At 33.3% G+C, this 19,897-nt stretch overlaps 1 long non-coding RNA gene across 1 annotated transcript; it reads right to left on the minus strand.

Annotated features, from left to right (window-relative positions):
- Positions 1 to 11,454: 11,454 nt before the first annotated feature.
- On the minus strand, positions 11,455 to 14,252 carry LOC136273644 (uncharacterized). Its single transcript, XR_010711831.1, has 3 exons — positions 13,565 to 14,252; positions 12,495 to 12,662; positions 11,455 to 12,241 (listed from the first exon to the last, which is right to left on the minus strand). It is a non-coding gene; the product is annotated as an uncharacterized lncRNA (long non-coding RNA).
- Positions 14,253 to 19,897: the final 5,645 nt, after the last annotated feature.

Below are 19,897 nucleotides of genomic sequence, written 5' to 3' on the forward strand. Positions count from 1 at the left end.
GAAAAGCAACACGAATCTTTTAAAAGATAGAGGTGGGATCAGGTGTCAAAAAGGAAACATTTTTAAACATCATTTCTCTGTAAATACCAAAATTACGTGGCCACGCAATATCATGGAATTGACTTTTATCTCTCCGACTTGAAAGTATGTTCCATATGAAGACTCGCTGTGGGTATATTATTGACAGTTCATACTCAGTTTTTATAGCAACGACATTGAAACATTTTGCTTCTGGCCAAAATGACAATATAGAGTACCATTATATAAATAACTCGTATCCTCCCTAACTGCAAGAAGGTTTGATCATGACATTGGTTTAATTTTATAGGCACGTAATCTATGTACTTGTACACATAAATTGATTTCATTGAAATGTACAGATAACAATACCATCGGTTTGTGTTTCATAGATTTAGCATATAAAATAGTGAAACACATTAAATAATATCAATTTAATTTTAAGCAGGCAATTGAAAGCTGTAACAAACATTTTATAATAAGATAAGACGTTGGTCTAATAAATACAACACACATTGGCTTGGGTATATTCACTGGCTTTCACATACAACTATTTGAAGTTATTGTTTTTCCACAAAATCCAACTTAAAGTTATTTCCCTTTGTTGACTCTTTTGTATTGAAGTACAAAAAAGACGTCATAACAACATGTCAAAAGCAGACATTTGGAAAACATAGATCAAATTGGGTGGAGAAAGCATGTGGTTTAAGTTTTAGTGTATTTAGAGTAAGTCCTTAATGAAATGAACCATGTTCTATTAGGATTTAGCTTAATTACCAATATGTGCGGTATTAAAACCTTTTGTAAACATGTGACTGTCTTGTACAATTAAAACAATTTTGATCAAGTGAAACGGACAGATATTTCCTCTACATAAGTTTCGGTAACCTGACAAACGAATCCAGCACTCAACCAAGAAAGCTAATGAGCTACCAACCTGCAACACTGATATAGGAATGCAATACAATTAAACACCCCCACCCGGACTGATGGTGTGGTCCAAGATGGAAAGAATTGCAGTGTGTATTCTTCCAGAGTGTCAACCCATGATTAGCGTAGTTTTGAGGATATACTTTTTCGTACCCAAAGCGATTACAGAAATCCATCATTGCCAGGCATTTTATGTGAAAAGTCAGATCTGGTGTCAGTGATGTGATTTAATTAAATTGACCCAAAATCTCTGAAATATATATGTATAAAATACCAGACCTATATCCCAATTATGTAAGATTTACTCATTTTGAGAACCCTCAATAACAAGTGAAAAAATAGGATCATAAAAAGGTAGTCTTTCGAGATAAGATGCAGTCCATAACAGTCCTTATTCAAGTTGGTCAAGGTATGTATATTCACATCCAAATCAAACAATGTTCAACCAATCTTATAGTCTGTTCCAGCTTCCATCGCTTGCTGATTTTCTTAATAAATACTCTTCAGGTCTAAATGTACAGAGTAAATTTTAAAAATCAGGCATCAAATTCCCCTAGCAAACAAAATTATCCCCCAAACCCCCTCTCCAATTATTAACAGTATCCCCATGGTCCTTCATGTTATTCGCAATGTGAAATTTCAGTGGTTATTATTTTTTTATATTGATAATTTTAGGTTTTCTGTATATTGATACTTTAAGTAATAGAACCCCCCCCCCCCCCCCCCCCAAAAAAAAAAGTTGTTCACCTTTTGCTTTCTTTTGCATCATGTTATATTTCATACCCAAGTTGTGTTGGGGTTTTTTGCTGATTTGAATTTGGAATTTGGAACTGACTACTTAATTTAGATTATATAATATACATGTAAAGTTAACAGCATTAAAGTAAAGGTAATTTGGGAATGTTTAAAATGTTTCATTTTATTATAAATTTGCTTAACATATATTAAAATATAAGTGTAGGATTATGTGTATGCTCCAGAAATAAAAGAATTTGGCTCTTACCATCACAACAGAGTCTGTCAAAAGGAGGACATAGAACAGAAAATGTGAGTACATGATTTTAAACAAAATTAACCAAAGTGATGTCACATGTAGATATTCAAATCAGCTGATAGTGTATTATCTATCATGCAGGGATAGAATTTATCTATTATTTTAAGATTATTTAAGTCTTATCAGCGGTGATGATTTGTGCTTAGGTCCAAACACTGTTCACTTTCGGTTTGCCGGAGTAACTGCATCGGAGAGTTGATTAAAATCAACTCCAAAAAAGTGAATTTAGATAGGTTTCCCGATGTCAAACACATCGAACTTTTACATTTAACACTCTAAAAAAGAAATAATATACGCTCTACAAAATAATTACATGCCGAATCAAAACAAGCATAGTATATAGTATTTAATGGTATAATAATTGTTTATGATTATTGTCCTTTCATGTAAAAAATGCATTTTCTCATGTTAAGTCTTGTCAGCGGTGATGATTTGTGCTTAGGTCCAAACACTGTTCACTTTCGGTTTGCCCGAGTAACTGCATAGGAGAGTTGATTGAAATCAACTCCCAAAAAGTGAATTTAGATAGGTTTCCCGATGTCAAACACATCGAACTTTTACATTTAACACTCTAAAAAAGAAATAAAACACGCTCTACAAAATAATTACATGCCGAATCAAAACAAGCATAGTATATAGTATTTAATGGTATAATAATTGTTTATGATTATTGTCCTTTCATGTAAAAAATGCATTTTCTCATGATAAAAAATTGATTGATCCGTCTCTCTTTACACATAATATGCGTAAAAATTTACACTATGACGTCACATCGACCAGTGCAACTCGATCAGTCTCTCGTTTATATTTATCGTTGTTGGACTTATTGACTACAAAGTTGCACGCATAGGTAATTTTTAATGTAGTTTAATGTGTTCGTACCCACAGCAAGTGGAAATTACTTTATTAAATAGCATTTTTGACGACTTGTTGTTTTGTGTGATGTTATAGTTAACATTTTCCGTACTTGTCGGCGCGATAACAAAGTAAACGTAAACAGCGCTGTGTACTGATTGAGTTGTTTTTTTTTTAAACTTTAATACGCGTTTGAACGGCTGCTGTTGCGAGAACAAAGTGTTTACTTGGTAAGAATTTGATACTCTTATGTGAACTTCAAACTTTGAAAATAACACGTAGTTTATGTAAAATGAATTCTTTTTATTGCAAGCGTTATTTTAAACTTGTAGGAAATTTTTGAAACCCAGAACTAAAAGTTACAGTTTAAGTTGTGTCGCTATATTCTGGGAAATGTTTTATTATCATTGTAAGCAGATCTTTTCAAACAGGACGGTCTTCTCTTAAAAATCAATTTTAAAAGGGCAGCGATAGAACAGTATTCGCGCACGATAGGATTGATACACGATACGATTGTAAAAAAAAAAAACGTTGCGGGTACTGTACCTACAACTCAATAAGTGCTAAATATTTGGTAACTGAATTCAAAAGTAAAATGTAACATTTGCTATGTCTTTAAGGATTGAATTTAGATATTTCAAATTCAAAAAGTTAAATACTAAATTGTCCCTATACTCTTAATATAATAATACTTAAACTTGGTAAGACTATATAACCAAACAAATTAAAGAACCGCTTTTTTAGGAGTTGATTTTAAACAACTCTCCTATGCAGTTACTTTGGCAAACCGAGCGTGTTTGGACCCAAGCACAAATCACCACCGCTGAGAAGACTTAGTTTTTGAAATTAATAGAAAAATTCGATGTAATGTATGCTAAAGTATTGTTTTTCAACGAAAACCTATCTATAAACACTTTGAAATTAATCAGATTTTATATAATACGAACAAGATAGATATTACTGTAGTCTCATGTATCCCTACGCCAGAGTTTAATATAGTGTCGTTCAACCAAACGCTCGGCTGTCTGCGTAAATCAGAGAGGCTCTCTTGCTTGTCGGAGATTAACAGAGACAGCCAAACGTCTGGTTGAACGAGACTAGAGTTCGATATCTTGTTCGATATGCTTGAATCCATACAATTTTTAGAGTTCTTCCGAATACTAATACAGAGTTTAAAATTCATCTTTAAATATTACACAACATGATTCATATGGGGGTTTCTCGAAATTCTTGTCAGAAAAGTCTAAAAAAAAAAAAATAAATATTATAAAAAAGTGCGTAATTCAAATACAGACTAGAAACTAATTGCCATGCAAGATAATAAATGATCATCGATAAAATCAACTCCCGTCAGTACTTCAGTACTTTGATTTTGTTTTGAATTTTAATATTGATCACAAACAATGGCTGCAGATTTAGATGATGCCTTGTAAACTTTCATGGAAGCCGCGATGTGAATACGGAGTTTATGAAAAAGGAAAAGATAAATTCCCAAGTAACCTAATTATTTAAGAAATGAATCATATAATCTTTATTCAAATGTTCAAGTAGTTTGCCTATTTAAAAATGATTGGAACCAGCATTAACGAATCATAAACATTAGTGAATCATTTATCATGCATGAGTTTCATAAAAACAATTGCAAGTGTAAACTCAATAGAGCATTCAGTTACCGGTAAATCTCATTTGTTATACATATTCAAGTACATGTAGCAACACATTGTTCAAATATGCTGCGTTTATCTCTCTGTAATATATGCATACTAATTATACCCCAACTCCTAAGGAGAGTAGGGTATACAGTTTTACCATTGTGGGTCTGTCTGTCTGTGACTGTCCATATCAAATTTCTGTTGCATTGTTCTCAGCAACCATTCAAAGCAGATGTTTGATATTTTAAAGCTCTACTGACATCATAAAATGGCAACGAATGTAAACAAACAGCCGCCATATTTTATCGATAGACGCCATATTAGTTGGTGTTCTATTGTTATCTGCTAACCATATATATAGGCCCTATACTTCGTCACCCATGAGCGCATTTGTCGATAAACAAAATACCTGTGTACTCTTCGACAAGGTGACGAAGTGCTGGTGTGTGCATAGGCCTAGAGACCGCGGTCGTAACGCGAAGAAGAATTTGTGAAGTTTGCAACAAGTCATAGCATCCAATGTAAGAGTCTTGCATAAAAATGCACATTACACACAGGCAAATAAAGAACACCATACGCAAATGTGCTCACTTCAAATATATTTTCACTTAGCCTATGTCTGTCAGGCACGCACGAATACTCTAAGTGAACGAAATGCTTGTTTCTGACAAGGGTTTGGAAGCATTGATCGGGGAGAAGCAATTATTTGTAAAAAAGGGAAAATATTTCTCACTAGGATTATTTGATAGGGAAAAAAATCGTTCTGGGTTGCAAATATACATGTGTACGTGGTTATCTCATCTCTATATTATAAAAGAGGATTGGATTCTACGCTATGTCATCTGAATATAGGAAGGGGGGTATATATCATAAATAATAATCCTAGGTTACTTTTCTTCATCATAACAAGATCTACAGAAATAATTTTGTGATAATCAAAAACAAGTCTGATCATTTATATTAAAATATACCTGCTAAATATTTTTTTATTCATCATCACAAAAGAATCAAATGGCATGTTTAATTATTTTTGCCATAATACACATGTAAACTTGCCAATAAAAAACTATCTTGCTGCTATTGATACCTTTTTTTATTTTTAGCAGGAACTAAATATTGCAAAAAATGACTTTATTCAATAAAAATAATATGGTAAAATAATATCATTTTTATCAGTGTTCAATCATGACAAAACAGGTATTATCATCGGACGTAAATCATAATCATGATATTTCAATTAACATCAGCTGCATACAATACACATAAACAAGCTTCATAAAATTTAGATAGATGTTCAGAATACAGGAGTTTTCACTTTCCTTATTTACTACATACTAAGCAAACTTCATCAAAAAAAAAATAAAAAAAAAAAATTTGTAAAAATTGCATGAATTCTCAATCTTATCTGTACAATACAAATTTAAATTAAAAAGTTTTATTATTACAGACATGGACACCCTAAAATCTTTTACATATTGAAACTGTATTCTTTTGATACATTATAGTATTATACATAAAAATATATAATGAAAAACATAAACATTTTAATGAATTCATAAATTATACATGTAAACTACATGTATGTTATATGTTTTAATGAGTAATTTTTAACATCTTTATTCAGCATTGTTGTCCGTGTGAAAACAGGGGGAAATGCAAAAGTTGCATATGCAAGAAGAGAGGCTGCACAAATTGCCTGAACCCATGTTGCAAGTTCAAGACAACATCCACAAATCAGGTAGTAAGTAAGATGAATTATTCTCCTAGGAGTGTTGGCCATCTGTTTCGATGTTCACCCTTCTATCAACAATGAGGTCACTTAGATCAGAAGGGATATACGAATTCGTATTTTGAAGATGTTAAAATAATTGTTTTTGATTGTAGCCTGCTCGCTATCACCCTTATGCCGCACAGACAATCCGCAACTCAAGTATAGGAAATATTCCAAGCCGAAATCAAGTCTTGGAGGCTGCGGAAAATCCTGAAAAAGACATGACATTGAGACAGTGTCAACATTGCGAGTAAGTGTTTATGAAGTTATTATAGTCTCTTATACTTATACGGCAATATACAACTTAACTTGCCTTCTGAAACTGTATATTTCTGTTCAATGACTACAATTTGCATTTCAGTGATAACTTTTTCTATCAAATGATATACTTCAAATATACTTCAAGTTGTTTCGTTTTTAAAATGATATTTATTTTACTTTAGAAAACTATTCAAGGAATGAATGAGCAGACGATGCGTTTTAACTAGAGCAGTTAAAGCTGAACCTGACTTGATGAAAATTTTCATCGAAGGTTTAAGGCAGGACAGTAACCCCAGCTCAGAAATAGCATGGTGTTCATGTGGGAGATGTCAAGCATTTGATGATCCTCGCATGAACCTATGCTGTTGTCAATCTCCATACCTAACCTCAAAACCAGAATTTAGAAATCTGTGGTTGAGGCATGATGTCTTGGAGATTGCCAATATTCTGAACTGGAGTTATCGTACCAACCTTGAACCTTCATTTGCTCCATCTACATTCCGGAACCAAGCATACATGAATTTTGCGCTATGGCAACACAGTACCCTAGTAGCAGGTAGGAGATCGCCAGTGCCTTCATGTGTGTGTGTGTGGCCAATAGGAGGAGATTTCCACAAGTAAATGGAAAATATAGGGGCTACCACTCCGCAAATTCAGACTCTGAATAAATTTATAATGTTGAAAAACTTACTTCATTTTATTCTGCTTTTCATTTATGCAAGTAACACCAGAGACCCAGGATTTGATGATCCAGATAAATTAGCAGATATGTTTTCAAGATCTTTTGACTGCCTAGTCCTTGTATTACCTGCACAAGATCTCCCATATATTTCTTTCATGCAGGTTATAATGAGTCCTGAAAATAAATAATAAATTTGTCTCTTGTGCTAAAATAAGTTCTCATCATATACCGGTAATACTACACTGTTACTAGTAGTTCATATAATCAGGAGAATAAGGAAGTAAAAAAAAATCACCAAAGCATCTATCCTCTGGTACCTGGAATGTAGGAGTATTCTTTGATTGACTTCTTTTCATATGCAACCCACTGCTTTGTTTTCTGTGAAAAATGGGAATAAACATATGGCAAAGCACTCTCTGTGACCTGTGGTAGCCTATGAAGATGGTTGTCAAGGTCCATTACAGCTAGCATGTTTCTTATGGTGTAGGAATCATAGCTATAGGACATTCTTTTTGGAACACACCAATTGCCCACACCAATCCCTATTGGTAATTGCGTTCTTATAAAAATATATTTGTGGTTACAATTATTGCTTATTCATAAGTACAGTAATACATAGGAAAGAATGTACATTCTACCAGACTTACCTTAGTTCTTGAAAAGGAGAAGAATTTCTATGAAGGCATTTTCCATTTGAAGATACGGACTCCAAGTTATTTTCAGTATGATGACATCTGTAATCATAGATATATAATCTACTACAATATTATCTGATTGAATCATACACAATTAGATTCAAATTAGATTTTCAACATTACCTTCCCCCAGGCCAAATGTGTTGATTGGTGATATGATGGAGAATGCCAAACCATTTTTTCAATAATTTTTCTACATTGACCTTGGAACCACTGCAGCAGTACCAAAAATGGTTAATAACTGGCCGAATCCATGGTAGTAAATCTTTGTTTGCTGCCTTTTTGGCGATCTCTCCAAGCAGAAAGGCCACTTAATTTTGCTTTATGCTAGATGTCTAAACTGTGGTGCAGATGTTTGAATAGGTCAGTGCCTGTAATACACATGTATACCGTACTTATATTTTCAAAATTTTCCTTTTAAAAGTAGATATGTAATGGTGGATAAATTACGCACTATATTATTTCTTACAATATTATGTAAATACATGGATATTTACTTACGCATCATGGAAATTATATTTCTGTTAGCATCAGAAATTTTTTCCCCGACTGCATACGGTGATACATTCAGCATGTAGTTAAGACCTCTCTCAATCAGGAGCCTCTACATTTTAGGACTGTGTCGTCCAACCTCCCGAGAATCTCCAATCTCCAAATGTATGATGTGTTTTGAATTTACATCCATAAAGACAGCCGTACACTTGTTGGCACAAAACCCTTTAATATGTTAACAAATATTTTTTTTTCAGAAAATGTTTTCAGTAAATGAAACAACAAGGCAATGTCTACAGTACAGTAATCTAAATGAATGCCTGGCAATGTATTCAGTAAAATGTTCGCAATATTGCAATACTGTAGAGGTAAATGTAAATAATGTTGCTACATTACATCCACAAACAACTCGACAGGCCCCAACCTTTAAACAGACAACTCGATGAGCAGCACTCCATCCACAGACAACTCGACAGGCCGCGCCCTTTCAACAGACAACTCGATGGGCAGCACTCCATCCACAGTAAACTCGACAGGCCCCATCCTTTCAACAGACAACTTGATGAGCAGCAATCCATCCACAGGCAACTCGACAGGCCGCACCCTTTCAACAGACAACTCGATGGGCAGCACTCCATCCACAGGCAACTCGACTGGCCGCACCCTTTCAACAGAGAACTCGATGAGCAGCACTCCATCCACAGACAACTCGACAGGCCGCAACCTTTCAACAGACAACTCGATGGGCAGCATCCAAATGTCAGGCAAGACCTCGACTACCAACACCCCTTTGACAGGTAACAACTCATTGGGCAACACCTTGATTGGCAGCACCCTAAGCATGTTCATAACCTCAAGCATGGTTGGCACCTCAACACCAGTGACATCTTTTGAAACAACTTCCAGAGAAGAACCTAGAGTTTTGTTGACGGATGCCTCAAATGATGAGTTGCCACCACCTGTGTGTGAAACAATTGCCGAACTTGTGTTAGTTGAGGAAAATGAAGAAAATGTTGCCCCATCATTGGAAAATAGGTTTGCCAACCAGATGAAGAAGCCTCGACTGCAGCGAATGAAACGATTTCCAAGTCCTTGCAAGGCTAATGCTATTACAACTTATATAAGAAGCAGTGAGGATGTCGAGCCTGGAAACTTTTTGTTGAACACAGCAAGAAGAATTTTCAAGGAGGAAGAGCTGGAAGGAAAGAATTATTCTGGAAGGAAAGGGAGGCCTGGGATTTCGCCTAGACGAAAACATGCGCTTCAACATGCGTTTGCAGAACACTGTTCGTCAAACATTGATGACTTCAAGCGGGCAATGATTGCTTTGAACTCAGGAATTAGAGGAATGGCATTCAAGTAGTTCATGGATTTGTGAAAAGTGTAAAAAACAAATTACATTTCACCAAATGTATTATGCATGTTTTTTTTTAAATGTACACTAGTGATGAACATGATGATATTTATGACTTTAGATGCCTATGATATAATGATTTTAAATGTCAATACATTTATGCAATTAAATCACAGTTATAAGGATAACATTTTGAATCTGTTGTCATAATAAATTCTCTTCCATCATTTCTCTTGTTCTTCAATGCATATTAGCTATGAATTTATCAACCTCATTTAATATGTAAGAAATTAGACTTATCAAGTTCCGGGTGTAAGTTTGATATCGAACAAGTCCTCTGTGAGAAAAATTTCTTGCCATTCAGAACAATTAGGGTGACAAATGATAGTCATAAATGATGAATTGAGAAATACCTGTATTAAATGAATAACCCATCTGATGCATGATCATACATGTATAATCTGTTAAGAATACAGTATTTTGTAAAACAATGGTTGCTTGGTTTCTCTCAAGTTACATTTAGTATTTATTTTGTGGGTTAGGAGGAAAATTGAAATCTCATTAAGCATGTTAAGGTACTTCACTAGACCGAGACTTGTACTTTTTTAGACACTACGTCATAAGATGGCGATTTAAATGTTTTGTTAAACTAACTGTATCAATCGATTCAGATGTGTATCGTCATAGCTCAGTGGTTAAAGTATCAGGCTTGTGAACCGCAGGTCATGAGTTCGAATCCACCTGGGGCTTTTGTTTATGCTTACTGAATGAAATTTATGAAAATACCATTTTTATCTAAAATTGCACAATTTTTCGCCTATTTGATAAATATACTTCTTATCCATCATGCCTTTTATCATAATCAAGTAATGTTTTGCTGATATGAAAAACTATTTCAAGGTGTAGTGAGGAACCATAAGAGATGTGTCATCAATATTAATGCTGTGAACTTCATTAATGGTAACCGCTTCAAGAGGGCACAGAGACATATTTCATTAAATGTGGCATGAAATTACCATGAGGCTGTTCAAAGATAATTCTATGTTTTGTCACTCCTACAAATCCCTTTTCAAGTTTGAATTTTCGGTTTGCAGCTAAAATACTGCAATCTGTAGAAATGTAGATGTATAGAGCAAATCTTTAAAGCTGACAGAAAAAAAAAACCATTAATGCGGTGGCCTTGAATCTTGAAAACTTGCTGTATTTGTATCAATGAAAAAATTAATAATCATGATGAAAATCTCTTCCTTGTTTATTTGCATATAAACATGGTTTAAGCCAAAAGTTCAGGGTTCATTACCAGGCTGTGCATATGACTATTTTGATTTTTTCTTTTAATCACATAGAAAACGCAACTAATTGCATACAAATAGAGCCATGGTACATATTTTACATTAATGTTAAAAATTCAAATAGAAAAGAATCATGTAAAATAAAATGTTTTTACAATTTTACTTAGTGGAAATCTCCATATGGCGGAGATAGAATTATAAAAAAAAAATGGAAGACATTAAAGTTGTGTCTGACCTTAATATATGTATAAACATCCCCCGTTTAGGTTTAGTATTTTGAAGTAGACGCTAAGCACAGAAATAACTTTGAGCAGCCACATTTAAGAAAAAAAATTAAAAAAAAAAAGAAAACTCAAAATCAAATAACGTACGCATTTTTATATGTACATACTATAAGAGAAGAATATATATGAAAAGTTAGACATTGCATGGTGATATCATCAGCTCAATACATACAAAAGAATTTCAATATGTTACATACAAAAGAATTTGAATATTGTACACATTAATTCAATATGCCTGCAGTGTCTTTATCAAAACAAAGAATCCTCTCCTGATGGACATGTTCACTCAAGTTCATAATCAAATGAAGAACAGCACATCTAATACCCTGACTGTTCCCCACTGTTCAAAACAACTGCTGGGATCACCTTGTGAATATGGTCGATGAATTTCTGGCAGCCATCAGCGGAAAGGCCATTCCAGAAATCTCTGATCCCAGCAACAAGTTCTTCCTTCTTCTTTGGTTTCACAGTCTTTGTGAGATATAGTTTCATAGCAGCCCACACGTTTTCAATTGGGTTAATGTCTGGTGATGAAGCTGGTGTTTTCATGATCTTGTCCAAGAGATTCTTGTGGTACATCCACTCCTTTGTTGATTTTGACACATGTTTCTGTCATTATCCTAAAATATATGGCATAAAAAATAAATTTTTTTCATAATAGTGTAGTGAAATCAAGAAGAGAAATTATACAAGTACTAAATGGTTTTACATTAAAGAAATTTGCAATTGTTTTGTAAAATTGAATTACCTGATAGATTCTGAATCCATTTGGAAATTTTTTCTCTGCAAAAGGGATTAGGTTCTTCTCTATGATCCCTTGGTATATGACAGAATCCATTGTCCCTGTAAACATGCATATGTCCGTTCTCCCTTCGTAGGAAATACCTCCCCAAACGTGTACCTTAATGGATATAATTTACAGTATTAATCATTTTGTTTATTAAATGCAGTTTTATAAATATTTATATCTGTTACAGCTTTACAATAGATAAGTTCATTTACAAATATATACATGTATATAACAATTAAACATGCATACATGACGTTTCATAAATCTCTTCAAAGTGACTTGATTAAATCAAAACTGGTTTTTCTAAAAAATGATCCACACTTTTTTTTGACAGGCATATTTGCAACACTGAAATTTTCTTTACCTTGTAAGCATGTTTAGGACGACTCCTCCTAGATGTTTTCTTCTGTATCTCCCAGGATTTTTGGAAAAAGTGGAGTCTCCCGGCTTAGCACATCTCTACTGTTGTTTCGTCGGTGAATATCACATTCTTGAAGTCTTCAACAGCTTTCAAACACCACTGCAATCTCTCCTGTTGATAAAATGCAGGATTAGAAATGTAAATCAAACTAACATTCGAATATGTAAAAACGACATAATTAATAGGTCCTGTACAATCCCTATATTTAGCTACATAGCTTGAATTACCTACATATCTTCATTTACCTACCTTAGGTAAGTTTATTTATTTATTCAATCATACTTTTTTCTTAAATTGACATTCATACAAAAAAATCACACTTAGTTGCAGCAGTAACTTTCTACTTTGAACTGATCTGAAAACCAGTCATGAAAAGATCATTCTTGAAAATAATCCTACTTTGCAAAATCGTTTTTAAAGCCACATTTCCCTGTGCGTTCATAAACTTCATATCATAATAAAACTGTTCAAATAATATCATTATTAATACCTGCATCCATTTAATTTTGCGCTGTTTCCTGTTCTACTTTTGATTTATTTCTCACATTTTGAATAGTTTTAATATATAAATCAGAAACAAGCAAATTTTTATTACAATTAAAAATAATTCTATCAATTAATCGCTCGCCCGCTCGTCCTTTTTTAAACAGTTCCTTACAATTATTTGTCTGTTATACTTAAAAAAGAAAAATCTCAAAAGGTGGCTACATAAACCTACAGCATTTCAGGTAGGTAAACATGGTAAATGAAGCTATGTTGCTAAATCTGGTGATTGTACTGGACCTAATAAAAGCAGTTGTTGATAAAAATTCTAATTTTCTTTGACTATTATTTACAAACTGAAACCAGAAAAAACAAAACACAGGAAATTTTACATTAAAGTTACATATTATTCAAACACACGTGTTGGACATTTCAAACATTTCATAATTAAAGAATTCGGATCCGCACACATTACAGGAATACTTGTATACAGTTAGCCTCATATGAAATACTGGCGAATATTTACATACCCTCACTTTTTTCCTACTGATGAGCTAACATGTCCTATTTCCAGTTTTGGCTTGCCATCCTAGGTCTTTCCTCACTTTCGAGATAAGCGCAGGTGACACGTCTAATCCAACACTGTCCTTCAGTTTCTCTCCAATCTCACCACAAGTCAGTTCATCGTTTTCCATTTGCCACATCTGAATAAGGTCTTTGTGAATTTCCTTCAGTTTAGTCTGGCCGATCCCGGGCACTCTTGTTTTCCTCACAAGTGTGTCTAATCGCGATCCCACTTCTTCAGGAACATGTAAATCCCCTGCCTACTAACTTTCACACCGTATCTCAAACAAAGAACACTTCGGATCTTCCCCAGACTTCTTTATTCTTTCTTAATTGCTAAAATCCTTCTCTTTGTTTCCTCTGACAATCGTGCACCTCTCTGTTCCGCCATTTTCAACTTTTCGTAAAATTTAGGAATGATTTCAACGAAACGAAAAACGATTTTTTCGTAATTTTTCACGTATATATGCAGCAACTATATAAATTTGATGAATATGTATATTTACTTTGCTATTTTAAAGCAAAATATTAAAGTTTAAAATAAGAAATATCCCATTTCTTAATTTTGTTTGCCTTTTTAATAAAACAAAAATTTGGAACTCCTTATACAAAGGAGGCGCGTTTCTTCAAATCTCATAGCATACCATAGCATACCATACCTATCTCTTTTAAATTTCTCATAGCATAGCATACAAATCTCATACCATATCATAGCATAAAATTGTAAAAGATATGCATGAACTGACTGTATATGGGAGGCACTTGATAAGGCCTGTCCCGAGACACAGATTATTCTAAGCAGAATGTAGTGAAATACTTAGCATTATTGTAGTCTTAAAACGTGGATATGCAAATGGCAATGTCATTCACGTTGTACTATCAATTGCTTATCGTCAAATATGCTTCATTGAAAGGTAACACAAGTTCAAAAAGATCAAAAGGAGGGCCCTCAAGAAGGGTACACATAGAGTTTTACCTATTATGATTTTGTTGATGTTTTGCCTACAACAGCAGAACAAACAGAACTTGAAAGAATTGGCCTTGGTGGGTACTTTTTTGGTTAATACAGTAAAATATTATGTTGGGATTACCCGTCCTTCAAAATGTGATGAAAATAAACTTCCAGAGTAAATTCTGTATTTATTCTAGATTTAGTCTTTAGAAACAATGTGATTCTTTAGGTCAATGAAGATTTGCTGTTGGTTGCTTTACTGTGATACTTCACTGTGATACATGCTGCCAAAAAAAGGTTACAGTTAAATATGATAATCCCCATTAATTCTTCAAGCACGCATAGAAAAACTGGGCAAAGATTTTGCAATTACAGATGAATAACTCAAACTAAAGGCAGAAATATTTTGAAAACTCGTAAAAGGGTTAACTTAAAATGATTAAGCATATTAACTTCGTAAGTTAATTCAATGTTGGTCATTAACATGCGGTAATGCCAGATATTGCCTTAAAATGTTAATGTTATAAAAGTTCTTACATTATTTTTATTTATATTTTTCAAGGAAAAATAAAAATCCAGCAAAATATATATCGAGATCACTAAATCTATCCCAGCATAACAAATATACCAGCAATGTCCAAGTAAGTTTATTTTGAAGACATAGTATATATTGACATTTTTATGCATCTTTAATTTGGACATGGGAAACATATTTATATGGTTTACTTTTTAAATAAATTTGTTATCCAGGTTTAATTAAGGAGGTATGGTGATTTACCTCGGGTTGTATTTCCATACAACCGGAAGCCAAAAATGATATATTTCAAAACTACAAACTTAAGTTGTTTCCTGTATATTATTAAAAAAGGAGTATTATTAATGCTATTAAAAAAATGAAAACCCATAAATGCACATGCATATTGTATATATAAAAACAGTTTACTGATCCAAACTGAATTTAAAATGTTCCATTTGAACTGGTCGGATTTACCCTCGGGAAATCTTCGAAGAGAATAAATTGAGCCAACTTGAGTTTTCAAATATAGGTCAGCTAACGAAAGATGAAGGACGAGGGCGGCTTGATATCATTTCCAAAAGGGACATCACAAAAGAGGTAAGGTAAAAGGCAAAGATATTTGTATTCGTTAAAATACTATATGTTGAATAATATCCAATATTAATGAAATGCAAGTATAATTATGTATACATAAATATTAATTTTGACTGTAGATTCAATACTACTTCTGCCTACATATGATGAGAGAATGGCAAGTTATATTTAATGAATTTCACTTGAACCAGGAAATTTTGAATTCACTTGTACCAGATATTAATATGCTCCAATGAATATAAATTTGTAGACTGTAGACCTAAGGCCAGCTGCAAACACTGTCATCAGAAACCAAACACTGTCTACCAATGATGAAAAATTGTTAGTTATTTAACATTAATGAAATGTATTGAAACCAGGACATTTTTATTTCACTTGTACCAGATAATTACATGTTCTTGTGAATATAAATCTGTAGACTGTAGACCCAAGGCTAGCTGTAAACACTGTCAACAGAAACCAAGCTGATGTAAGCTGTTTAAAATTAATGCTGTAACAGTATGTTGCTTCAGATCATCGTTGGTTTAATATCTCTTGTCAAAGCTGTCAAGAATTTATATATATGCATTTTAAAAAAATGATTATAATGTGTGTATATATGTTTCTATGAATAAAACTTTGTAGACTGTAAGTGTTGATCCACAACCAGACCCCGTTCACATTTCCATTTTGTATACTCAGTATAGGCCCTCAGTAGTGTAATCCGCCTCGTTGGCCGGGTCAACTGAGTGCACTTTTCAGAGTTGACCCGGCCAGCGATGCGGCTGAAAATCTATCTCCCTGAGATTTTAAGCAAATAATGCGGGGTGACCAATCTAAAGTAAGCACTTGAGCGCATGTTTATAGTTGGCGCATCATAGATCCCGATTTATTAAATGATTTTTTCCCTCCTTGCAGTATGAAATAATGATAAAAGCGAATAAACAGTGAACATTGGTTTATTGAGAAATGCACGTAAATACGAGAGTAAGCATTTTGAGAAAATAGCCAGAGGAAAATGTTCAAACTGTTTGTTTTGAGACACAGAATAGCAAAGAAAACATCACAAAATCTGATATTCCAGGCAGCGACTTCTTCTCTTTTATTTTATTTTTTGTTCGACTTCAAATTTTTAAAAACACCAGTACATCATTTTTATATTGAAGATTTTTTAAAACAACAGTTCAACCTTTATTTTCACGGATTATTGTAGAAATCATAATAAACGCAAACACAGTAATAGACCTGACAGATGAAGATACTCGTTCCATACATATTCAGAGATCGTTTAAATGCCATAGACCAAAATCTGATATTCCAGCCAGCGGACAGATTACACCCTAACATGCAAGAGTTTATATACTTTTTCTCTCAACAACGCAGAGAACAATGCAGAGCCTTTTTGTGGCGCTGAATAGCACTCGTTATATATTTCACTAAATTACGAGAGATGTCCCAAAATAATGTAGACAGGACACATAATTTATAATTTGTTCACTGAAATTTCATTCGACTACTGTTTTTTTTTTATTTTCCCTTTGGCACTTATTGTCATCATACTTGTTCAAATATTTTCAATATTGTTTGACTACTTATTCACAAAACGCATTTCAAACCGATTCTGTTAATTTCATTTACTTACAAAGCCGCTTAGGATTTATTTCATGCTCTTTACGAAATTGTATCAGTTACTGCTGCGCCGCCTTAAACGCTGACATCGTCATTTTATTACGAGTTAACTTTTCAACTTTTCACAAAACGTGCTTCAAAATATTTAAAAGTTTTGTATAGCCAAAACATTTTTTGAGTTAATAATAGAATTATTTTCAAATATGAATGTATGTTTTATTTGAATTTGTTCATTCAAAGAGTTCTTTTGCTCACAATTTTCATTTCATTATGTTGATTTTAACGTTTTGTTTTTGACATTGCGCCGCATGTCGAATTTCTGATCTAATATGCTTTCATTTCACTAAGTTAATCTCAAACAATATTTGATTTTAAAACATTATTTGAATGCAAATTTCTTTAACCCTTTGTGACACAAATTTCATCTTCCTTTGTCTTCGATTGACTGAATAACGCCACTTGTCTACGCTATTTTGGGACAACCCTCGTATATATTGTCTTACACGGCATTCTCTGTTTAAGGAAATCTTGAACTTCCCGCATTCTTTGTTCATCATTTTCAGGGAACATGGCATCGCGCGGTAATTTTAGTAACGCATTTGGTGGTATGGTTAGATCCTACCTCTCTGATTTATTCCTGTGGGCCTTTTTAATCTGTTGGAAATTGTAGCGCAATACATCCAGATCCCATTGTGGCAGAGTGTATTCCGCTTTTAGAGAGAAAATAGCAGCAATTTTTCTTGGGGAGAGAGGTTCCTTTAGTTTTATCTGTCCCGTGATTTCATTTTGTCCGGCATTGTATAGAAGAGCAAAGCGTGTGCATTTTTCTTTGCATACGTCTCTCAGATCCTAAGTTAGTTCCTTACTTGCCTCTGAAATTTTGATGCTCCACGATTCTCTCTTGGGCGATGTTGCAAAAGTTAATAGCAGTTCTTGGCGTTGTTTTTCTTTCTTGATTGCTTCTTTGATGTCAGTGCTAGTTCCCACATCACGCATCCATCTTCCGCAAAATTCTCCATGTCCTCGGACATACGCGTATCAGCCCATGAAAATCTAGGCATATCTAACCTCAGTATAGTGTTATGCATTTTTTTTAAAAAACAAGTCATATCTCTATCAAGTCAGTGAAAGTAATGAGCAATTGTCTCTGATGAAAGCCTCTCTATTCTTTTAAAAAGCATTTATTTAATAATAGATCCGATGCAATAATTATTTTAAAAATAGCAAATTTCTATAATTGGCCATTATTTTTTCCAATTTAAGTGCACGCGGGTCTAAAAATAACAAAAAAATATATTCTGATAAAAAATTTAAAAAAAACCCCATTTTTTTCTATTTTAAAAATAGATCCGATGCAATTTCAAAATTAGCAAATTTTATAAATGGCAATAATTTTTTCCAACTTTAGTGCACACGGGTCTAAGAATAGTAAAAAAAAAAAAATTCTAAAACAAAACCCCTAAAAATAGCAATTTTTTCTATTTCTAAAATAGATCCGATGCAATAATCATTTCAAAAATAGCAAATTTCTATAAATGGCAATTATTTTTTCCAACTTGAGTGCACGCGGGTCTAAGAATAGCAAAAAAATATAATATTTAAAAAAATACTGATAATAGCATTTTTTCTATACTAATAATAGATCCGATGCAATGTTTATTTTAATAAATAGCAATTTGTTTCTACAATAACATTTATCATTTATTTTAATAATAGATCCGATGCGATATATTTTATAAATTTCTGTTTAAATAGTAGAGTTTAAGTTAATAATCGACATTATTTTCTCTTACCAAGTGGCAGTCACAGCAGAGCTATACATTCATCCTAAAATCATGGGAGCCTTTGCGAGTATGGTGCTACCCTAGCTAGACATAAACTGACTGGCGTTTCTTGTACAGATTATCAGCAAGATATCCTGGAGTTGATCTTATCCCCCGAAAGAATTAAAAAGTGGACAAAATGTCATCGACTTCATCAACAGATAGAAGCGATTCGTATTACAACCATTCAATTTGGTTGGATGAAGTTATTAAGACTCAAAAATCTAAAGGAAAACGAGTGACCTTTGATACTGCACAGGATCAAATATATGTTTTACCTCCCGAAGACCGGAGGAATCCGTGGATGTAAGAACTATGTGTAAATTGAGAAAATTATTATGGACCTATATGAAACAACAGAGAACTTGAATTTTGTTTGTGTTGTATTTCTCTGTATTCATCGATAAAAATTATTAAACATGACAAAATATTATGTTGTTTATAGTGTGCAAATTCTAATTCAAATTAAAAATGTATTTGTCATTAACAAAATGTTCTGCTTTTCCCGATTTATTTTTTCTTAAAGTCAGGTATAATATCATGTATTTTATAGTGTGTAGTTAAAAAACTGAGTTATTCAAAGTGACGTCCAAAAAATACTATGACTTCATAAGAATCAGTACAATACTGTCATCGATTTCTAGAACTTTCTAGAAAAGCGAGCTATATTTTTCCGCCTTAAAAGACCATTGGGGCTAATTAGTATGCGTTCTAGAACTTTCTGTATTGTGATTTGTCCAATCAGGGTAGGCCACTCATCAGGGTACATGTAGGATCTACTGGTGATAAACAAGGATAGAGTCAA

This window comes from Magallana gigas, chromosome 1 (genome assembly GCF_963853765.1).
Source record: "Magallana gigas chromosome 1, xbMagGiga1.1, whole genome shotgun sequence".
Classification (NCBI taxonomy): domain Eukaryota; kingdom Metazoa; phylum Mollusca; class Bivalvia; order Ostreida; family Ostreidae; genus Magallana; species Magallana gigas.